The 26,247-nt window shown below is 35.1% G+C and overlaps 1 long non-coding RNA gene across 3 annotated transcripts in view; it reads right to left on the reverse strand.

The window, feature by feature from the left end:
* Window positions 1-19,186, reverse strand: part of LOC110110236 — a 31,392-nt gene extending 12,206 nt beyond the window's left edge. Inside the window, exons 1-3 of one of the 3 annotated variants that reach the window (XR_003700512.1) lie at window positions 18,817-19,186; window positions 18,451-18,684; window positions 1,877-1,911 (exon numbers count right to left, since the gene is read on the reverse strand). This is a non-coding gene — a long non-coding RNA (uncharacterized LOC110110236). Of the gene's footprint in view, window positions 1-1,876; window positions 1,912-12,720; window positions 17,316-18,450; window positions 18,685-18,816 lie in introns of those variants that run through there. The other 2 variants (XR_003700514.1, XR_003700513.1) reach the window with 2 other exon arrangements.
* Window positions 19,187-26,247: the final 7,061 nt, after the last annotated feature.

Below are 26,247 nucleotides of genomic sequence, written 5' to 3' on the forward strand. Positions count from 1 at the left end.
GGCAACCCGCCGGGTCGGGTCCGGGTTCGGTTTTTCGACCCGTTTGTCTATCCGGGTCGGGTTAGGTTGACCCGTTTGAACTCGGGTCAGTTCGGATTCGACCCGAACCCGACCCGTGACCCGAAATTGACACCCCTAGGTAAAACCCGCATAAAAAATGGTTTCTGGCGGTTTTACTCACCGACGGCTAATACCGCCGGTAATTTACGGCAGTCGTAACGCCGTTGACCGCCGGTTATATACAGCGACGTATCGGCTGTCAAAACCGTTGGTAATAGCGGCGGCCAAACCGCCGGATCATCGCCGGTTGAACACCGGCGAACGTCGGTAAACCGCCAGCTAATCACCGACGGTCAGAACCGCAGGAATTACCAGCTGGTTAACCGTCGGATTATCGCCGAATAACCGCTGGCAACCGTCGGCAAACTGTCGGTAATTACCGGCGGCAATAGTGAACTTTCGGTGGCTATGATTAGTCGTCAGGTATCGACGTTACCGGCGGCCAAACCACCGATTAGCCGCCAGAAACCTGCAGCATTTGAAAAAAAAAATTTTGACAGCCTCGCCTCTATATTTACTGAATTTCACCCTAGACTCTAAACATACACATAAAATACAATAAATATCACAAATATGGGCAACACGCTACTATAATCAATCACAACAATTATCACAAATATCCTGGTCGGATTCCTGCGCAGGAGGCATGCTCGATCGCTAGAGGGCGGAGGAGTCGGGGGCGACTGTTTGTAGAGAGAGGAGAATACGAGGAAATGAAGTGGAAGGCTCGGGATGGCTAAATTTAGGGCAGTTTCCGGCGGTTCGAATGCCGGAAACAATTCACTTAAAACCGGCGGTGCGAGCCGCCGGTAAAAAATAATATCGCCAGGCTAACCGCCGGTTATCTGACTGCCGCTAATTTCGGCAGTGGTTAATTAATTAACCACCGGTACAGACCGCTGGAAATTCATGAATTTACTGTAGTGCCATGAGCTCTGAAATTAGCACTATCTTCCATTATCTTCACAATTTTATATATTATTTCATGTTGCGCATAATCCCCTTTGAGAGCTCGTTCATCTTCTCTATAAAAGTAATCCTAACGCCAAAGAGCAAAACAGAGGTCTGAACTTTATCATCACCACTAATGCTACTATGTACCTTGGCATTTGGTTGGCTCTAAACCAAAAATTATTTGCTTCTATCCACTTGGTCGATAAAGTTCACAGCTTCCTTGAAGGTTGGAAAGCCCTCACTCTTTTCCTAGGTGGTGGAATACAACTTCTCAAAATCTCCATTTGAAATTAATAAGCCACTGGACTCATTCGGCATTCATACCCAAAGTCAATAAAAAAAAAACACGTTGTATAAGCTCTAAAACTTTCTATTATAGGTACCCTTCCAAAGGAAGCTTCACGTCATTTCCTGGGACAAAACTGCAAACCTAAGCTACTTCCTGGCTTGGAGATTCCTAATATAAACACGCTCAACATTTCATGCAAGTTGAAGCTGATTTGTGCGTATTGTGAGGCTCAGGCTTTGTTTGAGACGGCTTTCTTTCTGCTTTCTAAAGCAGTTTTTTAGTACAGACATTTTAATTTTTGTATTAAAAAACTGCTTCAAGAAGCAGAAAGAAAATGATCTCAAATGAAGTCTCAATCTTTACTAGCAGCGTTGTTGAAAAATCTGTAGGGCTGCATTAGCTTCCCTCTAATACAAAAGCCTCTTGTTTTGGAAAGATTTATTGCTCAAATACGGCCATCTTTCTAGCTTCACTATAGGCAATAGCAATTCCATCTCGCTATTTCATGACCCCCCCCCCCCCCCCCTCCCACAAAACTTTTTACACCCCACTACCCTCTTTGATCACCCATACTACTATCTCTACCTCCTCTCTGCTGCAAACAGCACCTGGAATGGCAAAAACAATCATTTCCCTCATGATATTAAGGAATATTTATACGGAAAATTGCCAAAGCTTTCTTGGACTATATTTATACGGTACAAACAAACAGGTGATGATTTGTCATAACATAATAACAACAACAACAAAATCAAGTCTTTATCACACTAGGTGAGATCTGATACATGAATGATTATTTTTTTTTTTTTTTTCATTGTGTTATGTTAAGAGTCAAATTCCCATTTAAATCTAGTAAAGAAAGGTCATTTCTAATATTTTCTAACCATGTCTTTTTAGGTCTATCTCTTACCTTAACAACAAAATGTATTATTTGGATAAGATCTTGTTATCAATTTTTTAATCCTTAAAACTCCTGTAAGTCATGGAAGAGAAGAATGAGCATGCATGTGCCTGAGGATTATGGGCAGTTGCTACTTTGAAGGGAATGAGAAAAGGGGAGATAAGATGCATGAAATGTTGAGCATTTTTTAATCCTTAAAACTTCTGGTATGATTTAGGTCTCTTACTTCATTGTTTATATTAATTTACTCTTGTAATTTCAACAAGATTTCAGGAGGTTTTCTTATTTATTTGGCTTGAGAGATATAGGGTTTCTTTTTTGTGGTAATATTGAGTGAACTTGAGTTTCAATTAGATGATTTTTTTGCCTATTTTATTTGAATATTTCTGTGGCTTGTAGTTGATCAACTTCCCTCGCTTGTTTTAAGGACATGGGCTATTATTTTAGCCAAATCTCATAAATCTTAGGGTCTTCTTGTGGTGTCTGATCTCTTTATTATTAACTTGCCAATTCATTGCATTCATTCTTGGAAGGTGCTTTGACACAAAATGTAAAATCTTCCCTATAGCTAGTATCAAAGTTAAATGAAGAATATGATGATAATGAAGTTTGAGATCAAGTAGTTTGATGCCTCAAAAGAGTTTTGAGCCCTAAAAAACCAAAATGTGAAGAATTCTTGCCAATGTTCTCTTATTGATCTCATTGTATAGCAAATAAGATTTTATCAAAGGTATTTGAGGAAAATACATCATAAAGGGGCCCAATGTTGGTCGAAGTGGAGTTTTATAGATGAATAAAAACCTCTCCAACCAACCTTTATGAAAAAAAAATTTGTATGATGTTGCAATTAATAAATCATATCTTCATGAGTTTAATTACATTACTAGAAATTTAACAAATAAGATGTGATGGTTCATGATGATGAGGACTTATTACTCTTTGTGCTATTTACTTTTTCATTATAAGGATTTTTATGACATCAGGCTATATAGAAGAGATGCCCATTATAATAGAGAATGTTAAAAATTCACATTTAAAAATGTTATGGCTAAGCTGAAGAGCATAGGAGAAATGAAAATTTGATTGTAGTATTTTAGCTAAGTTATCAAAGAAGTAAATGTTATGGAAGATAAAAGGATGTGGCTTTGCTTCTTTGACATAAAGAAATGGAATATTAAAAGAGATTATCATGCTTTGAAGAGGGAAGAAACATGATTGACAACCACACAGAAGGAAGTCAATGTATGTTAATGTTGTTGTAGATTGCTTATTTTCTATTTTCGACGATGTTATTTTAATGGTTGCTAGAGAAAGATGCAAGAATTAATGGATTCAATATTCAGCTTGTTCATATACTATATGTTTGCTCACAAGAAATTTGTTTAAGATCCACGTACTAGTAACTATGTTTATGTAAGAAATGCTGCGAGAAATGATATGAATATGACAATGACGAGAGTTAAGTATGCATTACATATCAAGGCCAACTAGATAGAAATGAGGCAAGAGCCATATGCCTGAAGAGAAGAACCCCAAGCATTTTCATTAAAAACATCAAGCTTGAATTCTGGTAAACTTTGGAGAGGGAATAGATATTTTCTTGTCTTTTCTACCATTCCTAACACAGAATTTTAAAAAATTTAGCTCTACCATGCAATAAATGCTAACATCAAAGCCAACAATAGGATGATCATTAAGAGTAAAAAGATTGAAGGATTTGGACCAACATCTAGAGAAGGCGTTGTTTCTGAGTCAAGATCTAAAATTGATTCAAAATTATGCAAACAGACCATATCAAAAGTACTAGAATAGCCACCATTGAGTTAAAAAATTATTTTTTATCAAATAAATACTAAATACTATTTTGATTGCTAGGATTTTTTTTTTTTTTGGTATCTTGAAGCATCTTGAGAATTTATGATGAAAATTTTTGCAAGAAGAATAATGTCAAGGAATTCCTTTAAATCCTACCTTCTATTAGTATCCATGAGCAGTGGAACTAATCAAAATCTTCTTCTCACCAAAAGTCTAGTTATTAAGGGCTTGAATAGTTTAATAATAGCAACATTTAACTAAAATTGTTTATAAAAATTTGAGCCAAGAGAATACAAAGTCAATTGATTAAAATAATGAATGTGTGGTCATAGAAAAGGAATTCAAATTGAAGTAAAAGGAGATGAATAATCGAAATGATTGGACCACTTAAGAAAATACATTGGAAACTCATCCATAAAGCATGATCTCTTTGAAAAGAGTGATGAATAATTAACATTTTTGAATAACTTGATAAGAACATGATGAAAATGAATAAGTTCAACTATATAATCCCCAATCAATCTCATATCAATCAAGAATCTACAAACTATATCCTAAACTAGGGCGATCCTCAGAAAAACTTACCAATAGGGAGAAAGAAAAAGGAGGTGTCAATTAAGATAACTCTTTGTAAAAAAGCAAAAATGAGTGATGGATTAACTTAATAAGAGGAGGATAGTTTGTGATGAGTTGGTAAAGGACCTTACTTAAAATTTGTTCAAAAATGAGGGAGAAAATAAAAAAAATCATGAATAAAAAATGAGGGTAATTAGAAAGAGATTCCATAATGCTTAAAATCCTATGATTAGGACATCCATAGAGGAAGCATCACATTGTAGAAATACCGAACAACCATCGGCAAAATATACATAATGAATACTAAGGAAAGAATATCCCGAGTTAGTGGAATTGAGGCGACATGACGCTAGTCATGAGAAGTTGAACTAAAATAGACAATTAACGAGCCAAACCAAAACAATCAAGTGCCAACGATGGAAACGATGTCGCGGACAATGTTGCCCATGTTAGGAGTGGGCATATCCAATGCAACATAAAAAGTGTAAGGGACACATGGAATAGAGTTGAGACTGCATGCCAAAGGCTACAACCCATGAGCACGAATAGCTTGTATGTCAAGCTAGCATGAATTTAATGATGAGCCTCAAATGTAAGAGAGGAGTCCAACATAACATAAGAAGCTGGAGTGGGAGCAATGGCGCCCTGCGTGAGATGAGCATTGATATAGACCACAATAGAGAAAGATGAGTAGCTGATGAAGCAAAATGCATCGTGCAATTGTATGGGGATCGGATGTCATGGAAATCACATCATGGTTGCGATTTCAGGACAAAAGAACAGGTCAATTCGTTGATATGGAGAAGGAATTTGGTAGGGTTTGGATAAATTATAGTAGTTTTTTCGTTGAAAATATGAGTACTTGGGCCTAAAGAAGAGTGTTTCTGATGCGGACCGCCGCCGACCATCAGAGGAGGAGCCGTGCGGGCCGCCGCCGACCGGCAGAGGAAGACCCGGCGACCCCGGAGCACGCGGCATCGGCCGGGAAGGAGACCGCACGGGCCGATCCGCCGAAGGCGACGCGGGCGCAGGGCTTGACTCGGAGCGGAGCGGGGGGGTCGGCTTGAGCGGAACCGGTCCATTTCTGGACCGGTTTGGCTCGGGTCAGGCCTAGGGTTATGCAAGAATTGAGTTTTCTCTTAGCCACCTTAGTTCCTTTCTCTAAGTTTTCTAGGGTTTGTAGTGCTCCCCTTGTCCTTCTCGAAGTGGACAAATTGTATCTTGTTTCTTTTGGATTTCTAATGCAAAGGTTCTTGTTCTTCCTCTCATCCCTCTTGTATTAATTTTTCTTGGATTTGGTGGAGAAATCTTTTATTTGAAGGAGCATTAGAGCAAACCCAAACTTGGGAACCCTAGGGCGTATCAGTTTCTTATACCCCTTTTATTTACGCACATACTTGGCTTTTTATAATGAATATATTCCTCATTCCTCTCTTATATATTTTCCTAATATATCTATACCAAATGAAACTTAAGCAAAGGTTTTCCAAATTTAGTTCTATACCAATTGCCTGAATCCTTGCCTCAACCTTATCCTTGAGATCAACATCTACCACTACAAGTTGATATGATAGTACTTTGTATTCAAGATTGTCTTAAACTAGCTTTTGGCGATCCTTATCAAATCATGGCTCCATCCACATTCCACCACATAAGGGCACACTTTGATAGCTTCACCTCATGAGGGCTCTCTTATAGGTTATCTAGAAAAAAAGAAAATCTAGAAATGCTTTAACCAACCATCGACTTTCTTAATATTGTCTATCTTGTTGTTGGTTAGCACTTCAATCTTAAAATTAACCTTAAACAATGTCCCTACGAGAAACTCTAACAAGTATATGCCTCCTTATCCTCCATTTCTTTGCCATCTCTAGAATTTACATCATCAAGATTAGTGTACTATATGATGGCTTCTAACATAGGTAAGCTGAATACCATATTTCATCTTAGTTCCTTATTGTTGTGAATTGTTGAAAAATATCTTTTTTTGGCCTTCAGTCTACTTTTAATCCCTCTAATGTTTATTACCACCTTTACAATCTAATCTTCCAAAATTTAAAATTATGATTTTCATTGCATCAATTAAAATTTATTTATAGTTACAAAAGAATCAAAATCCTAAACTGCAATAATTAAGGAGCTAGAGGAAATCTCCTTAAAATTCAAGAGTCTAAACTCTCTCAAATCAAGAAGAGAATATAATCTTAAAAAATCTTAAAATTGAAAAGTCTAACCAACTTTTCTAGAACATTCATACTAAAAAAAACTAATATGGGGCCAATAATAGTATATTTGGAAATCATATACAATCATACAAAAATAAAACCACTACAAGAAATCATCATACTATACTCAATTGAAGCTTTATCCTTGAAGCTGCGGGAAAAGGAAGAAGCTTATTGGAGGCAAAAGGTTTCTTTGAAATTTCTTGTAGAAGGTGATCGTAATACTCCTACTTTCATAATATTGCTACTCATAATAAAATTAGTAGGCATATTCATAAGATTGCTTTGCCTGATGGTGATGACATTGAGGACCCCAATTTGATTGCTTCTTCAGGAACTGAATATTTCTTTAAACTCTTTAATTCTAACTTTAATCCCAAGCTTGATAATGATTACTCTTTTATTTCTTCTCTTGTTTCTGAGGAGGACAACTATTTGCTTACTAATACTCCTTATGTTGAGGAGATTTGGGATAACTAAAATAGTATGAATACTTATTCTGTTGCTGGGCCGGACGGTTTTACTAATAAATTTTTCCAGAAATCTTGGGACATTATTAAGGAGGATCTTGTTAATAATGTTGTGAATTTTTTTAGTAGTTCTCAGTATCCTAAATTTTTCACCACCACTTCTATTGCTCTTATTCCTAAGGCTCAAAATATTAATTTTTGGAATGATTATAGGCCTATTAGCTTGTGTTCCTTTTTCAATAAACTTATTGCTAAAATATTAATGGAGAGACTTGCTTTACTTCTCCCCAAAATTATTTCTTTGGAACAGTCTGATTTTGTTAAAGGCAGATCCATATTTGATAATATTTTACTTGCGCATAAGTTAATTCATGACTTGGATAAGAAGGTTTTTGGTGGGAATATTGTTTTTAAAATGGACATAACCAAAGCTTATGATAATCTTAATTGAGAATTTCTTTTTGTCATTTTAAAGTTGTTTATGTTTAATTCTCATTTCATTAGCTTGATAAAAAATAACATTGAATTTTGTTGCTTCTCGGTCGTTATTAATGGCAAACCACATGGTTTTTTTCAATCTTCTCATGGGCTTCGACAGAGAGATCCTTTATCTCCTGCTCTTTTCATAATTGGTATGGAATTTTTATCTCGTGGTCTTAATCAACTTTTCAGAATGCATCAGAAGTTGTTTTTTAGGACTGGTGGTGTTTTGCCTTTGACCCATGTGAGTTTTGTGGATGATTTCATTATTTTTTCAAATTGTTCTATTAAAATGGTTCAAACTCTGTTTAATTTTCTTGAGAATTTTCATAATACCAGTAGTTTAACTTTCAACAAATCCAAAAGTTCCTTTATTACTGCTAAGTCAATTTTTGCTTCTCGTATTCATAGCATTGAAAGAAAAATTGGATTAAATAAGAAGTTCCTCCCTATGAAATATTTGGGTACTCCTCTCTTTAAAGGCAGGAAAGGCTCGTTCTTATTTGATGACATTTTCTCTACCATTCAGAAGAAATTTTCTTCGTGGGCCTTCAATTTCTTATCTTATGGTGGTAGACTTGTTCTCATTAAACATGTTCTTTGTTCTATTCCTATTTATTTGCTCCACACTTTGGCCCCGACTATGAATGTTTGGAGGAGGTTGGAGGTTCTTTTTAACAAATTCCTTTGGGGTTCCAAGGAAGGATCTAACGCTATTATTTGGGTTGGAAAAACTGTTCTGGGACTATGGATGAGGGCAAACTTGGTTTTAAAACCATCAAGGACATGGTTAAAACTTTTAATCATAAATTGTGGTATAATTTTAGAGCTAAAAGGAGTCTTTGGGTTAAGTTCATGGTTACTAAATATTGTGGTGTGAAGCATCATTTAAATTGTTCTTTTAAAAAAGGTGATTCTCCTAACTGAAAAAGATTATGCAACATCAAATGGGAAGCTGAGGAGTTAATTCAATGGGGTTTAGGCATTGGTGATATTTATTTTTGGCAAGATAAATGGTTGGGTAATTTTTCTATTGATAATCTTTTATACACTCGTTCTATTTCATCCTGTAAAGTTAAGGAGCTTTTTACTAATGAGAGTTGGAACCCTGATTTACTCTCTAATATGGTGCCTGGTTTTATTATCAATTTAATTATGAAGATATTATTCATTTGGAGAAGGATGATTGTATTTTGTCCAATTGTTCCAACGACATAAACTTCAGTACTAAACAAGTTTGGAAATTAATTAAACATTATATGCCGAGAAATTTTATTAATGTGGCTTTCTGGCATGCTAGTATTCCCCCTTATTACTCATTTCTGATTTGGAGGATTTTACATAATTATATTCCAGTGGACTCGATTCTTATCAAGAAAGGTCTCTATATTGTCTTCAAATTTCAATACTGCTATCACACTAAAAATTTGAACCATGTTTTTTTTCAAGGTCCTATTGCGATGAAAGTTTGGATTCACTTTGACAATTTGTTCTAAGTGTTCTCAACCTTTCAATTTACTTCTCTCACTTAGGTGTTTAGTGAATGGTTTACTAAAATTAAAGGTCATATTCGTAATATCCTTCCTGTCTTGATATGTTGGTATATTTGGAACAGTAGAAATGCTTTTAAACATGATAACGTCAAAATGGACATTGGCACTATTATTCCAAAATTAAGTATAAAATTTATCAGTTGTTTGTTGCAAAGCTTCTAAAGATTGACTCTTTCAAAGGTTACCATCATCTTTATGAGGAATTTGGCTTGAATTTCACTTATACTCTTGCTTCTAACAATAGAATTATTTACTGGACTAAACCTATGGTGGGGTGTTTCAAACTCAATGCAGATGGTGCTAGAAATATTACTAAAGCGGGTTGTGGTGGAACTATTAGGGATGCTAAGGGTTTTGTCATTAAAGCCTTTGCCGATCCTTCTATGGCTACTACTGCGATTCAAGCTGAGATGGAAAGCCTTTAATATGGGATTCATTTTTGCAAATCTCTTGGGATTAATAATTTATGGGTGGAAGTGGATGCTATGCTCATTATGCATTATATTAATGGCCAATCTTCTACCAATTCGGTTAATTTTTATAGACTCAAAGATATTAAACATTGCATTTCTCTTATATCTTTTAAAATTTCGCATATTTTAAGAGAAGGGAATGTGGTTGCCGATTTTCTTGCTAAATGGGGTTGTAATTTAGATAATTTTGTGGAGTATGATGAACACAATCTTCCTAAAGAGGCTAAAGGGCTTGCTAGATTAGATCGTTTGGGCCTTCCTTACATTCGGTTACATTAGTGTTGGTTTGGTTCTCTGTTTAAAATTGCGCAATAAGAGGCGCGCCTCTGCGCAATTTGACCCAAAATCGCCTCAAGGCTTACGCAATTCCTCTCCTGGCAGAGGCGTACGCCTCACTTGGACTGAGGCGCGCCTCAGAGGTGCAATTGTGCAATTCTGGCTGAGGTGTACGAATTATCATTTACGCAATTCTTCGTCGGTGAGGCTTACGCCTCACACCGCCTCGAGGCTTATTTACGCAATTTTAAACCTTGGTTTGGTTTTCTGCTGTTTTTATCATTTGATGGTGTCTCTTTTGTACTTTGCCTGGGCTGGTCAATGTGGGTGCTGTTCTTTGGTTTATCTGGAGATGATAATTATCTCTTGTGTTTTCTGGAGCTTTTTATGTTTTTTGGTTAACTTTCTAGTGTTTTGTAGTGAGTTGGCTGTTGGTTGCTGGTTCTGGAAAAATCAGGTACTATTTTGGTGTTGTTTTAGGGCTGTTATCTGGCTGGTCTTCCTGACAGTTGGCAGTTTTCTTATTGGCCTCATTAGGCGATGGTTCAAAATTATATGTGTGGAGTGTTCAGCTCTACTGGTGGGTACCTTTTGGTTGGCTGTGCACAGATATGGTGACCGTGAGTTTTCTGGATTCATTTTATGCTTTCCTGTATAATCACAGTTTGATTGGTTGTGCTTGTGGCTTGATTTGGCCTTCTTTTTTCGCTACTACTCTGGATGTTACTCCGCTTCTCATTCAAAATATTTTTTATTGCCCTGTTTGTGTTAAGTTTGCTGCCCTGATTCTGTTTTGGATTATTTTTGCTCTGGGTAAGACTCTGTTAAAACTGATGTTATGGAGCTCTGGTTCCTTCCTGATTTGCACAGAGGTTTTTGTTTTTGCTTCCATGGAAGTTTTACTGGCTTTATTTCTTTTATCTTATGTTATATGCAATTTTGTGCTCTTATCTCATTTCACCTGTCATATGATCTTTCTCTGTTGGAGGCTCTTTTTTGTGCAGATCTGGTGCCTAGATAATTGGTCTTGCAACGATTGCAGAGGGACTTCGAGCTCTAGTTTTTTGAGCTTTTGGAAGGTTGATTTTAATTTTTGCAGGAAGTATGTGCTGATTGCTATTATCTTTTTCTTCCTTTTTTGGGTGCTGATTTCTTGCAGCCCTAGAATATTCCTAGGTTTTTTTGTAAATCTTAGTAAAAGGAACCACCGGCTCTCAGGTTTTATTTTGCTTTCTTTTGTAGCTCTTCTGAGCATTAGCTAGCTGGAGGTGACTTTTAAGGACCTTGTAACGTACCCCTTTTTTGATATTAACGCATAGGCCCCTCCGTGGGTTTTAACAAAAAAAAAAAGCTTTACCCTTGAAGGAAAACAAAGCAAACTACAAACAAATACAATAAATGGAGCAATAAACTCCATATACTATAGGAAGCCTAAAATTGAATTCAATTGACAAAAAGAAACAATATATAAGATTGTTGGCTATCATAATGCAATCAATAAACATATTGTCTTTCATAAATGATATATCAATAATAAAAAAATTACTTGAATATGGCATACAATGCAATATTCTATTAGAGTATAGTATGGTGTGTATGTTGTCATAATAGATAATAGAATGTATAGCATATCAGAAGTAAGTCATATCAATTTAAATTATTGATGATACAACATAAAAATCATTTACCATCAATCACATCCATACAAGTTAGATATCATGAATAATCATATCATATAATATGACGTTTTTTTCTATTTCATTTCAATATTTAAATCATTATTTCAAATTCAAGTGGCCATATATTTTGGTTGCCACACCGAGCCTATCTGCTAATATTAGGATCAATCCAACCTCATACCTCTATCATGTGATTGGGTTTACACCAAACCTCACATTAAGGAAAACACATCAATATACATTCCAAATAATTTGTTTGCTTTGGCTTTCTGCATATCCTATTCGATGTGCGGGTTTTTCTTGTGTTGCTCACCTTTTAGTTTGCTCTCCTTTGTTTAAGGGTCCATTTTCTTTTGATTTGCTCTGGCCTTTATCTTTATTGGTTTTTGGTTTTCTTTGTTCGTCCTGGTTGTGTTGTTGTGGTTGAGCATTTCTATTAGGTTGATATTATTTTTTGTTCTTGTTGTGGTCGTCCAGCTTCATGCAGGTGATTTCTTAGCTGGTTCTAGGCCCCATGCTTGTTTTTCATCCATGTGCTCTACTGTCTTTGCTGCCTCCTCTAGTCTGGCCTCCAGTGATTCTAATCTGCCTTCGTTATTTTGGCTCCAGGATTGTTCACTGTCTGTGAGGGAGCTCTTTGATGTCCTTTGCGAGTTGGATTTTGTGGCTTATTTTATTGCATATTATTTCTTATTTTTGTGGTTTGTCTTTGTTTTGAAGGCTTTTTTTTTTTTTTTTTTTTTTTTTTTTTTTTTTTTTTTTTTTTTTGCTTGCTTCCTCAAATTTTTGGGTGATGGCTCATGGCCTCCCATAGTTTTTCCTAGGTGTTTTTGTAATTATTTGGGATCTTTGGCTCTAAGTTTTATCTTTTTATTATTATTGTAGATCTCTCATGACTTGTAATTTTCAATTTAATTAAAGCATAATCCCGGTTGTGAGTTTTCTCCAAAAATATACACATATATATATATATATTCACAGTTCACAAAAATCATATGGTACATCATGAGCAAACAATTCATATGAATTAATGTGTAAAAAAATTGGTGCAAGTTATAGAATCAATCAATTATTTTAATCTAATATGCATGAATCGTGCTAACATTAAAAGTAATAACTATCAAAATACTGAGGAAAACAAATACAATATTGTGTAGTGCCTATTAACATACAATGATTCTCCAAAAAATAATTATAAGTTTTGGCTCGTCAAAATCTCAATATAGTGTGAGGTGCCATGTTGAGTGCTTGGGTGCCCAAATTGGGCGCTTAGGCACCATATTAGGCCTATAACTAGACTTGAGTGCCTGGGCTCCCATGCACCCTTGATAAAAAAAACTCAAGATCCATTTGGTTTTGACACTTGGGTGCTAAGATGGACACCATGTCTAGCACTTGGTTGCCAGTTCTAGGAGCCCAAGCGCCCAAGCCCTTTAATAGCTCTAGATGCACTATCATCTGTTCAGACAACTCTAAACTCACTTCTTCTTCACTTCACATAAATCCACAAAATAGGTGTTTCTCTTCATATTTTTGAATTGTTGCAGTGGATTCTTAGGAATTAAGCAAAAAATTTGTAAAATGTCAAGATTTAATTAGGGGAAAAGTTACTAAAATATAACTTATCAAATACCCTCATAATTAGATTTTGGCTCTTCCCTCGAGCAAAACAAAAAGATAAACACAAAAAAAAAAAGAATAAATATTAAAAAAATAATAGCTCTTGCTATCAGCAAAACTTTTTCTAACATCTAGGGAAAACTATATCACACTAATCAAGAAAAATTTTTTGAACATGACTTAATTCGAATTATAAAGAAAGAGTTATAATGGCCAGCCTCACATGTAACCTCCTCCCAAAGGTGTAACCACCAATAGAGTAATTTCCTCTAACCTCCATGGTTGGCCCTCCTTTTGTAAATATTATAATTAATTAAATAATTATTTGTATTATCTCATTTTAAACATATCAATACCCTCATATCATTTAAAAATTAAATTTCAAAGACTTAAAATCAAAAATTTATACAATTACAAATGCAATGCATAAAGTTTTGACACATACATAAAGTCCAAATAACAATCAAATAAAAATAAATACATAATTTCCTAGGTTAGGGTGTTCAATAGGCTCCTTGTGATGGGTCCTCCTCGACTGCAACTTTTATGGATTGAGTACTAGTTTGTTTGACCTTTTATGTCATCCTATGCTCCGTGTGCTTACACCAAAACTCTACATTTCTTAACTCTCAAGAATATAATTGGATCCATCCAGAATAGTAGCCATAGGATGTGTAACTAGAATTTGTCTATACTGGTTAACAACTACATTAATGAGGTACAAACTAGTAGAACATGGGGCAATCAACAACGGAGTTGATGTGGTCAATAGAAGGATGACTCTAGAATTGAGTGGAAGGTGATAGAAGGCAATAGGTAGATCTTCTTTAAATTTTATCAAGTGGAAACCAACATTCTTGAGATAGACCAATAATGACAAGCTCTAAATAGGTAGACAGAGAGATTGCAAGTCGCTAGTGAGAATAAGAACATAAAGAAACTTGCTTTGATATCAAGTGAAAGGATAATGGGGGATAATTTGAAATTGGTTGCTAAACCATCACAAGAGACTTAATAGATTATAAATATGTTGTTAGAGTTAATTTCTTGGTGGGATGAAGGTTGGAGAGCAATAGAGGTCAAGCTAGGGTTTGGGGGAAAAAATCCTAGGCTAAATTCAAATGTCTAGAAAATCATGAATACTTATCCAAAAATTATAAAATTAATTTAATTAGTTAGGGAAGAGTGTCAAGATGTGATATGGAAAGTTCCACAATTTTTTGAAAGGTCTGCATAATTGCTTTAGAATTAGGAAGTAGTAGGTTTCAGAAAAGCTGAAGTTTGACGAATTTTCTAGGACTAGGGTTTACACATTAGAAACACAATATTTAACACTTGGAGGAGAAAGGGGTATGTTTTAAGAATAGATTTGGAGTTCTTCAAAAAATTTTATGGGGTTTAAGATCTCTAATTTCCAACTAAAATCACACAATGTCATATTTCAGGCTAGGATTGGCCAACCACTATAGATGGATCTAAGTGAAATTTTTTATGGAAATGTTTTTTAAACATAGTAGGGATATTGCTAAATAATATTACAACAAAATATTTCAGTAGAATACAAAGATACAAAATTAATCAACTCACAACACTACAGGAAAAACACCGTTTACCGGCGGTTCGCCCGGCGGTATGACCGTCGGCTAATACCGGCGGCCTACCCGGGGGTTTCGTAACGACCGACCGCTGGTATTAGCGACGGTCTTGTAACCGTCGGTGCAACCGCCGGCTGTCAATCGTACCGGCGGTTTACCGGCGGCCTATACCGCCGTTGATAAGTGATGAACTTACCGGCAGTCAGGACCGCCGGTAGACCGCCGGTAAATGCCCTAAAATGAACGGGCCCGAGCCTCGCATTTCATTTCTAATCTTTCCTTCTCTCTCTTCGCACGAGCTCTGCCGTCGCCTCCGCCCGTCTCGCTCGATCGTGCGCACGGTCTTGCCGCCAACGACCGCTCTCCGACCGCTGACCCCACACCGGCCGCTATCTTGCCGCCCTCAATCTCAAACCGGTTGCCCTATTTTTCGTGTGAGTTGAAGAAAAACTGGGATTTGAAGGTAATGGTAACGGCGGTGTTTTTCCTGTACTGAATTAGCATTCATTGTGGATATTAATTTATTTTCCTTTTTCTTCACTATTTTGTATCTATATATATTGTCCAACCTTAGGGTTCATATTATTCTTAACCCATTTGAGAGATCTCAAGTCCTTATTGCAATCAACACCATCATCCAAATTATAACGACCACTTCTTTTAAGAAAACCTAATGTTGATTCTACAAAAGTTTCTCAAATTCAAAAATATTAATTTTATAGAGAGAACTTTATGATATAAGAAATTGATTAAACAAAATATGCGAAATTTAATTCATAAATAATATTTACATACCTCCGACCATTAAAATCTAATCACATTTTTCAAGCAGAGCTGCAATCCTACAGAGCTGAAAATCAAAGGAAGAAGGAGCAAGAGGAGCAGCCATCTGCAGACAGTGAGGATACAGCTGAGGATTAGATCTTTTTTATATTTGATGATTGTATTTAGAACTTGTGATTGTAACCTTATTGAATTTAGAACTTTGTGAACTAGTTTTATGTTTGATGAACTTATTTGGAACTTCTTAATGTTTGATTGTAAACTTATTTATTAATTTGATTTGTGGTTATGTTTATAGTTCTGATGAATATAGCGGCGTGTTGCCCAAAATATCTTATTATGTATTGCTCTTTCTGCAGGTTTAGACTTTAGGGTGAATTTTTTTTTTCAGGTGCTACAGGTGAAAAAAAAATTGACAGTATTCCCTCAATTTGAGGTGCTACAGGTTTCCGACTTTAGTTTCTCAAATAGAGGGAATGCAGTCAATTTTTTTTTTCAAGTGCTACAGGTTTCCGGCGGCCAACCGGCGGTTTGGCCGCCGGAAACGACGATACCGGACGGCCAAAGCTAAGCCGCCGGTAACGTTATTACACCGGCGGTTACCGACGGCCACCGGCGATGTTACGGCGGAAGTCCGGTGGTGTACACCGTCGGCTTTGACCGCCGGTTACTGCCAGTAATGGTAACGGTGGTGTACCTGCGCTTACCGGCGGTTTAGCGAACACACGACGCCAGCATTAACCGCCGGCTTACCGTCGGTAAGGTGACCGCCGGTTAGCCGTCGGTAAATTAACCGGCGGCTTAACGGTCGGAACGCCGCCGGTTACAAATCCGGTCGTCACCGGCGGTGTGTACCGCTGGAAAACCGCCGGCTAAAAAAACCGCCGGTAAAAGGCCGCCGATAAGGATTTCCTATGCGATTTTTACTGGCGGCCTTTATGCCGCCGAGAACCGCCAGTGATAAAAAAACCGCTAGTTTAGCCATGCTAACCGCCGGTTTTTGGAGTTTTCCCTTTTGTGGTTGACCGCCAAGTCTTGCCATTAATTTCTTGAAATCCAAAAATTTGTCAACAAATATTTCTAAACTTTCATTCTAGAAATGCATACACTTTATAAGTGTTTACAAACTTAATTCGAATTATCAAGGGAGGGAAGAGTTACAGTGGTCAACCTCACATGTAACTATATGAAACCCCCTCCCAAGGGTAACCACCACATAGAATAACTTCCTCTAAACTCCATGGCCGGCCCTCCTTTTGTAAATATTATAATTAATTAAATAATTAATTATAATATATCTCATTTTTAACATATCGATGCCTAAATATCATTTAAATTTTAAGTTTCAAAGTCTTAAAACCTAAATTTTCTACAATTACACATACGCTACATCAAGTTCTAGCACATACACAACATCCAAATAACGATTAAATAAAACAAATCAATAAGAAATTCACTAGGTTGGGGTCTTCAATTGGCTCCTTGTGATGTGCCTCAATGCTCAGCTACAACTTTCTGGATTGAGCCCTGGAGTTGAACCTTTTATGTCATCTTGTGCTCTTGGTGCTACACAAAACCTTGACATTTCTTAGCTCTCAAGAATTTAATTGTGTCTGTCTAGACTAGCAGTAATAGGATGTGTGAATAGAATTTGTCCAAAGTGGTTAGCAACTACATCAATAAGATAGCAACTAGTAGAACACGGGTCAACAATGAAGTTGATGTGACCAATAGTAGGGGTCAGGGTCTTATAATAAGCTCAGATGACAAATTAATTACAACATACAAAGAGGGGAGCTATTAAGCAAGAGAGACTAAGTAGTTAAGAGTTAGTAATTGAGAAGGTCAATAGACTATCCTTTGGATGACGTCTTAAAAAAAAGGTTGATAATTAGAAGCTTAGAAAGCTGGTGACGAGAGGTGTTTAAAGGAGTTGGTGGTAGAAATGTGAAGTGGTGTGGCAATAGAATTACACGGTGCATGTTTCTCTGAGATGTAATGAGATGGTGCGACATAGGAAGTAAGATATTCTTAAAAGGATCAACAGATATAATTAAGATAAAAAACTTTGAGAATTGCATCGAAATGGATGACTTTAAAATTGGGGGAAGGCCATAGATGGAGCTTCTTTAGATTTTCTCAAGAGGAAATCAACATTCTTGAGAGAGATCAATAATGGCAAGCACAAAATAGGTAGATTGAGAACTTGTAAGTGGCTAGTGAGAGTAAGAACATGAAGAACCTTGCTTTGATATCATTTTGTGAAAAGGATAATGAGAGACAATTTAAAATTAATATTCTTATGTGTATGTCCATACAATCATAGACAAGTATATATAGGTTGAAGAAGAGATAAATAAAGATAAAATACAAGGAAGAAATAAACATAGAATCAGATATATATACACAAGCATTACTATGTAAATCTCTTTAAATAAAATTTTCAACATGATTATGCAGTTTGATGGGTTACCACTATAGAGGGCAGCATTAATTATAAGCATGAGGTAAAATTGAAGCTGCACCATGACCACAGTACTCACAAATTTCTCTTTTGTAAGCCATGGAGCCATTGCCGTCTCTCATACAGTTAATTTATGTAAGCTCTTATGAGCCACCAGTAAACTCCAGGAACTTGAAAATCTAAGAAAAACTTGAACGCGGCTAAACACAATAATGAAGCTAAAATTATTAGGCTTACCTCTTAGAAAGTAGAATCTCCTACTAAAAACCACAGCTCCACTGACATTTCATGGCAGCCATTTTGTAGAGCGAAGTGGATGACAGCGAGAGGGAGCACGCAAGTAAACCGTCATGACCGCGTTCATGGCCGCCAACCAGCGTGCTCTCTCTCGTTGTCAATGCAACAAGCTCAAACAAAATCTTGCCATCATCCTTCATCTACAAGACCAAAATACATTGCATCAGCAGTTACCTGCTCAAAAGTTCAAAAAAAAAAAAAAAGAATAAGAAATACGAAGGTAAGATTATTGTGATACCCTAATGCAAAAAAAAACGGCCTAATTGGCAAATGAAAGATCAAAAGTTAAAGAAGATGGAAAATAACTTAGATTCATGCAAGAATCAAACATAGAGGAGGACATGCCAGCGAGGTCGAGAGAAGCATACAAAACAAATCCGTATTTGGCGTCGAACTCCAGAATATGACCGGGATCGAACAGTATAATAGCCAAATATTGATATCGTTTAGATCGAGTAGTTAAATCTCCAGGAAAAAGGATTCTTCTTTACCGAACTGGCACTCATCTGAATAACAAAAGATCGAAGCAAAAAACAAGACAGGATGCTCATCATCTTCTGATCAGAAGCCGAGTGAGTGGAAGGGAAACCGCTAGATTAGATCAACGCTTAGAAGAGAAAAAATAGCTCTGCGCTTGCAGATCTGAGCTCCGAGATCTACTGCCCCTTGCTCTCCGCAGATGTAGATGCAGATGTAGATGCAGAAGAAAGTATAAAATGATAAGCGAGACATCGCTGTCAAGGAACAGGATAAAGATAAGGGAACATGGTTGGTTTTGTCGATGATACTATTAGTAGCTGAGAAAAATATAAAATTTATTAAATAATAAACAAAATCAATGGTGAAGAACATATCTTGACCGACGGAAGAACGGTTTTCGTCCTACAGGCGTCGGCAAGACGACACGGACCGTTTTGTGGTACACAATAAAGCGTACGGGGAGTGCCCTTAATATTTAAGAGAATCGCTGAAGCTGCCCCACAATCTGGTTTGTTTAGGACTGTCCTCTTCTCCAGCTTCCTGGGCAGAGTACTCGAATATTTTTTTATGAAGAAAATTTTAAAATGTTTAATAATTTATATATTTGAAAAATATATAATTATAATGTAAAATGCATTTATTATTTAATTGAATTTATTTTTTTATTATTATGTATTTTAAATACATTTAAATTTTGTTTGGGGATAACGATAATGGAGAAAAGAGTGAGAGGCTGTAGTAGTGAGCACTGAGCAATGATGTGTCGAAGAAAGCAGCAATTAATATTAGATGATGGTCAAAATAGTAATAGTAAGATATAGCAATTATTGGCACACAAGAGCCAACATAAAGATAAGAGCAGCAGACAACAACAACAATGGTAGTGAACAATAAGCAGCAATGAGATAGTGAGTAGCTACAACTAGCAGATGACAATGAGTTGTACAACAAGCAACAATGGGAGTGAGTAGCTATAGCTAGTAGATGACAGTGAGTTGCACTAGAGAGGCTGATGTCAGGTGAGTTATCTCTATATTTGGAAGTCGTTTGATTTGATTGAATTCCAAGTTCATTAAAATGCATTTAGGATATTTAAATCCCCCAATAAATACTATATTTATTTTATTTCAAACCAAATACAAAAATAATCAAAATCATGCATTTTTTTTTTTTTGATATACACTCCTAATACAAGTAAAAAAAACAATCATTTAATCAAATTGTTACTGAATTAGAAAGAGGTTCACGATATAGAGCTTGGGGCAGCCCAAATTATGTAAAGAGGGAACAAAACAAATAAAATCTGGTTTTGGATTGTGGGGGCATGGATAGTTCTCTTCATACATGTGGTTCAATTCCTCACAGAGTATATACGTCGTGTGTATAATTTTTACCATAAATATCTTTATATGTTTCCAATGATTTTCAATTAACTTAGACATTTAGCTTTATAGAAAGAAAAACTTGGCTGAAAACCAACTCCATTTTAATTACATACACACACATCAACATCAGGAGGATCAACAGTCGGTATATTAGAAATCTAGAAAATCCAATGTTATTATTAGAATTTTCATTGAAATTATGTTTATAAGTTCTTTATATGTTTTATATATTTCATGAGGACTATATGAGAATATGTGATGCAAGATTTTGTTGGTGAGAGATCCTATGGGGGATCAACACATCATTCATAATCTAATCTATGGTCCCAACTATTGAATGAGGATACAATTACCCCTGTTCTGAATTAAATTGATATTCAAGATAATCCACTGAATTTTTGTATTTGAATCCTTCTATATGTGTTTAGAAATATTTTGTAAGTATGTTAAATTTCGCATATGGCATATTTGTGAAATCTAAAAAATTTCTACCTAGGGCATCGTGATGCTAAGCTCTCTAAAATTTTGCACATAAACTCATGCTATAGCACTTGGTTCAGACTACTAAAATACTACATGTGGGGTAAACCTTTAAAATTTTATAAATAACCCTATGTTTGTTTAATTGCTTAACTTTAATATTATACGACATAATTTATATATTGTGCATCTTTGAATAATATTTTGTCAATATCCACTACAGGAAAAACGTCAATTTCTGGCGTCAATTTTTCGTGGAAAATGGACAAAATTCGCCGGAAATTAGTATTTTCGGCGGATTTCTGACATAAATATTTACATCGGTTTGACGCGTGTCGTAAAAGCGTTATCGGCGCAAAACTTTCCGTCGGAAAAAATTCTGGCGCAATTCCGGCGAAAAATTCGTCGGAAATATTTCCGGCAAAAATAAAATGCGCCGGAAATTAAAAAAAAAAAGAAAAAAAAAAATTTTTGTTCCGGCTGAAGCCCCCAACCCCGCCGCTCAACCCCCAACCCATTAACAAAATAAATAACTTTAAATATTTCTAATTGTCATTTTCCAAAAAAAAATATATATATAATTTCGTCGGAAATCCGCCGGAAATTCTGTCGGAAAAGCCAACGGAAAATGCGTCGGAAATAACTTCAAAAATTACGTTGGAAGTACGCCGGAAATATTTCGTCAAAAATTTGTCGGAAAATCCATCGGAATTTTTGACGAATTTATTTCCGCCGGAAATGAGCTGTTTTCCTGTAGTGATCTAAGGAGTTCATAGGTAGTTTTGTACGAAGTTCTGTTATATATCTACAGAGTTTTTTTGCAAAAATTTTGAATGTGATGAGGGAAAGGAGTTCTAAATGGAAGGCATAAGGATTTGCAGTTCTTAATGGGAGACATAAGAGTTGGAGTTCTGTTACTTTTTGTTTTGTATTGTGTGTTTATTTATATTTCATTCAGCATACTTTACATTCTGTTGAGCATACTATAACTTTGATTCTATAACATGCCTAATTATTTGTACCACCTTATATTATTCTGACACTGCTATACTATAACTTTGCTATTATGCTTGGAATAACTATTTTATTTTAAGTTATTTAATCTTATAATTATTAAGAAATAATTTGGGTAATGTAATCTGCTGGGTTGTGTTAGTTCATTATGTTCCTACATTTCATTTTTAGGTCAGGGTAGGGGAAAAGGGACGGTTGAGTAATCGAGGCTTTTTTTTTTTTAGTTAACTGGCTTATAGGTGTCTTTTCTATTTTTCTAAAGATTTTTTTAAACAGTTATGACACTTTTGTATTTCTTGCCTAGTGTTTGTTTATTGTTAGGGACTGTTATAGCGAGAATTTGTTTTGTTTTTTAGAATAAATAGAAAGAAAAAAAATGTGGATTTCTAAATTTATGTATAATTGAAAATTTTAGAAGCTATGATGTCTAATATCTAAAATGAAATATGATATTTCTCTAAATAAAGATCTCGCTATATTTTATTGCCATCCAACATGGAGTGACCCATTGGTATCAGAGTGTAATTTGGAGAAATAAATTATACATAGATATATAGGAATTGATCGTAGTCACATGAGATGGTTCTAGGTAGTAACATGCATTCATTTTATTTTGTCATTCATGTGCACGTATCAGTCGTGTGTGTGCTATGAGTTCTAATGGATCAACCTGAGCAAGATATGAATGATGGGTCGAGTGCAAGCTAAAGTGCACCAATAGTTAGTACAGTGCCTATTATTACTTCTAATATGATGTCATAGTTTGTTGGGATAGTAGCACAATCGATGGGAGGCCTAGAGCAAAAGTTCTTCTTGCAATATAAAGGATGTGGATTAGTATTTATTTATATGTTTTAGGCTGAATCCTTTGAGATTCGAGGTTACTATTGAGCTTAGGATTATAGAGGATTAGTTGATGAGGCTAGAGAAGACATTTGACAGGATGTAGTATCCTCTCGAGAAGAAAGTACCTCTAGCTAGTTGTGTTTTTGTTATATGTTGAGGTGGAACAATAGTGGTTGGGCCAACAGTAGGAGAAATTTCATAGGAGGCTAAATTCTCTTATTAGTTTAGAAGAGTTTACTAATATGATTAAAGGATGGTATGTACCTCTATCTGTCTGATAGTAAATGTATGAGGGATTTTTAAGAGTTGTTCAGGGGAGTAAAACTATGATACATTACGGGGCAAAGTTTGCTACTTTTGCTAGATATGCTCCATAGCTTATTGATACTTTTAGAGAGGAGTGTTACCCTTTTTGAGAAGCTTACGAGATGGTCTAAGATAGTGATTGATTTTATTCTAAATTATTAATTTTAATAGCTATTGGAGCTGGCAGATTGATTGATAATGACTTGATTATTACTTAGTAGTCGTGGGCTGCTAGTAAGAAGATGTTCAACTAAGAGCCATCTAGGAGGAGTAGATATTCTAGGAAAAAAAGTATATTTACACCCTCTAAGTTTAGAAAAGCTAATTTTTCTGGAAAAATTTCTTTTAGTGATAATACAGCTAGTTTGTACATATATGCTCGAGCCATGGTAAAAGACATATATGGTCATATTACTGGATGATAATCCAACATTTTCATTATGGTCAGAGTAGACACGGATTTGTAGAATGTCCACAAGTAGCACTTGATTATTATTTTTTATGTTTATTATGAGAGCTTTATTAAATTAGCAAAAAACAAACTGATGACTATTACACCTCAGAGATATACTAATACAACTTCTGATAAAGGTAATGGTCCTATGATAAGGAGATAGTCTTCAAGTGTTCAGAGATAGCCTAGTCATTCCATGGCTCTGACTTTGATATAGCCACATGTATATAATATGACTTAGGAAAAATATATGGATTCTCCTGATGTGGTGTGTACAATTTATATTTTAGCTACACCTTACCATATTTTGTTTAATTCTTATGTCATTCTTTACTTTGACCTGCTATGTTTACCTTTTGTACTGTTATCTTTTGCTTTACCTGTTTTTCTATCTATTGGAGATAATATGGTTATATGGACACTAGTATATTTTGTCTTTATGAGTTATTTTTTTTTTTTATAAAATTTGAAAGTCTAGTTTGCTAATTTTGCCTAATTTTGGGTTTGATGTTATTCTAGGCATGGATTGGTTGAGTCAGCATAAGGTTTAGATTGATTTCCTGGAAAAGAAAGTGACCTTACTTATTGATGGTGAGAGCATGATATTTCAGGGAGTGGGAAGCATTCTATTATGTCTAATCTAGACTATGAAAATGGATAAAATGTGGAATAAGTGCAAACTGATATATTTCTAACTTCTATTAGAGATATGAGAGTAGATTCTAGATTATTAGATAATATTCTAGGGGTAAGGGAAAATTTTGGATATTTTTTGTAAGTGTTAGTGAGCTTACAACCTAATAGAGAACTTGAGTTCTATGTAGATATGCTTCATGGTACGACTACAATATCAAAAGATCCATATAAAATTTTACCTAAAGAGTACTATGTAGATATGCCAGGATAAAATACATCAAACTTTGATATCATTTTATCATGTCGCTTCTAAAAGATGATCAGTCATCTTTAGAGATGATACACACAACCCAAAATTTTGTAGACATGCTAATAAAGATAGTGATCGAAAACTGGTAAACTAAAGTTATGTATAGCTTTATATGGTCTTCTTAAAAAGTAAGGGCAAGGGTGGGTCATACTATAGGTACTATATTTAGTGCTACAAATTAGGAGAATGTTTGATCATAATTAGTTTTAAGTATGAGATTGTTAGTTCTATTTGGGATTTGATTGTGTCGATCAATCATGTTATAAAATTGACCCGGACCTCAATTTTATCAATCAATCTCATTTGGGGGCTGTAGAGAGAGACTCTTCCTGTTTAGGTTCACAGGCCTTGCCTTTAAAAAAAAAAAATTTTTTCATGCAACAGTATAACGCGCAGCACTGTATGCTTTAGCACTACGATGCTATATACTTTTGATGGTTGGAGATAAAGAGTGGAGAGTCATGGTAATCTAAACCCCAGTGTTGTAGTGTTTTGATTCGGTCTTGAGACAAAAAGTGGAACACTCTAGTGCTCCAAACCTAATGTTGTGTTGTTGCAAGTTAGGTTACACATTTTTCCTTCTCATTTTTCTTTACTACCTTGAAGGGTTGCATTCTTTGGAGTAGTTTTATGAGATTTTCTTTATCAATTCTATGTAGAATGAGTGTATGAAGAGAAGCAAGATAAGGAGAGAGATTTAAAAAAAGAGTTATTTACAAATTATCCTTATAGTGAATTTCTTGGTATGGCGTGGCTCTGTGATTTTTCTCGATTTCATATTTTCCCACATTAAATCCTTGTGCACTTTTTCATTGCCTTCTTTTTCTTGTTTGTGTTCATTGCATGCATGGTTTTACTTCCCACACTACTTAGCTTGCCCCATCCCTTTATCCTTACCTAAAAGTAATGTAGAAAGTGTGTATGAGCAACTACAACTCAGCAAGCCATATTCAACCTACCCAAGTCTTTAATATCACTAATAATAAAATAAAAATAACAAGGTGAAGTAAATAATTCATTTGTATGCAAGTCCAACCGAATTTGTTAAATTAAGTAAATATCCACAGAGCAATAAGAGGTATTTATAAAGTATTTATCAAAATAGCATAATAGTAAGAAAACAAAAATGTAAGCATTTCATATTCATATCTCAAAAAAGATAGAATTTTTCTTAGGCCATTATGCATCCCAATAGATATTAGAATTCAGACTTTTATGAATCATTGTGATAGCATATTAGATTATAGTACCTTATGACTCCTAGATGCATAGTACTATATATGTATTCAAATATTTTAGACCCTTTTAACTTCAGGTATATAATAATTTAAAACTTCATTCAAACATCAAAATTGATTCAAATTCAAACATTTTAAAAATATAATTATAAAAAAATGCATAATATAATACACACTATCACAGTTAATATAGAGTTTCATAGAGTGCCACACTAACAATAAAGAAATTAGAAGTTCAGGTGAAAGATACATACAAAAATTTACGTACATTCTTTTAGAAAATTACTAGATTACCCCATTTTGTTCATAGTTATATTTCAGAACTTTTATTATGTTATAACACTATTTATAGATGTTAGAATTTTTTTATATTATTAAAATGGTGTAGCTTAAAAAATACTTAGTGAAAATTTTTAGATAAAACATCAAAACATGCAGAATATTGCCAACTGCAACATATCAAAAGTTGCACGATGAAAGTTTTCATAGTGAATAAATTTACCTCATTTTATGTCAAAATTTTAATTAAAATATTAGAAAAATCTAGAAAACTTTGAATTATTAAAAGATGAGATAAACAAAATATAA

The sequence above is a fragment of the Dendrobium catenatum genome, unplaced genomic scaffold (genome assembly GCF_001605985.2).
Source record: "Dendrobium catenatum unplaced genomic scaffold, ASM160598v2 fragScaff_scaffold_421, whole genome shotgun sequence".
Taxonomy (NCBI): Eukaryota; Viridiplantae; Streptophyta; class Magnoliopsida; order Asparagales; family Orchidaceae; genus Dendrobium; species Dendrobium catenatum.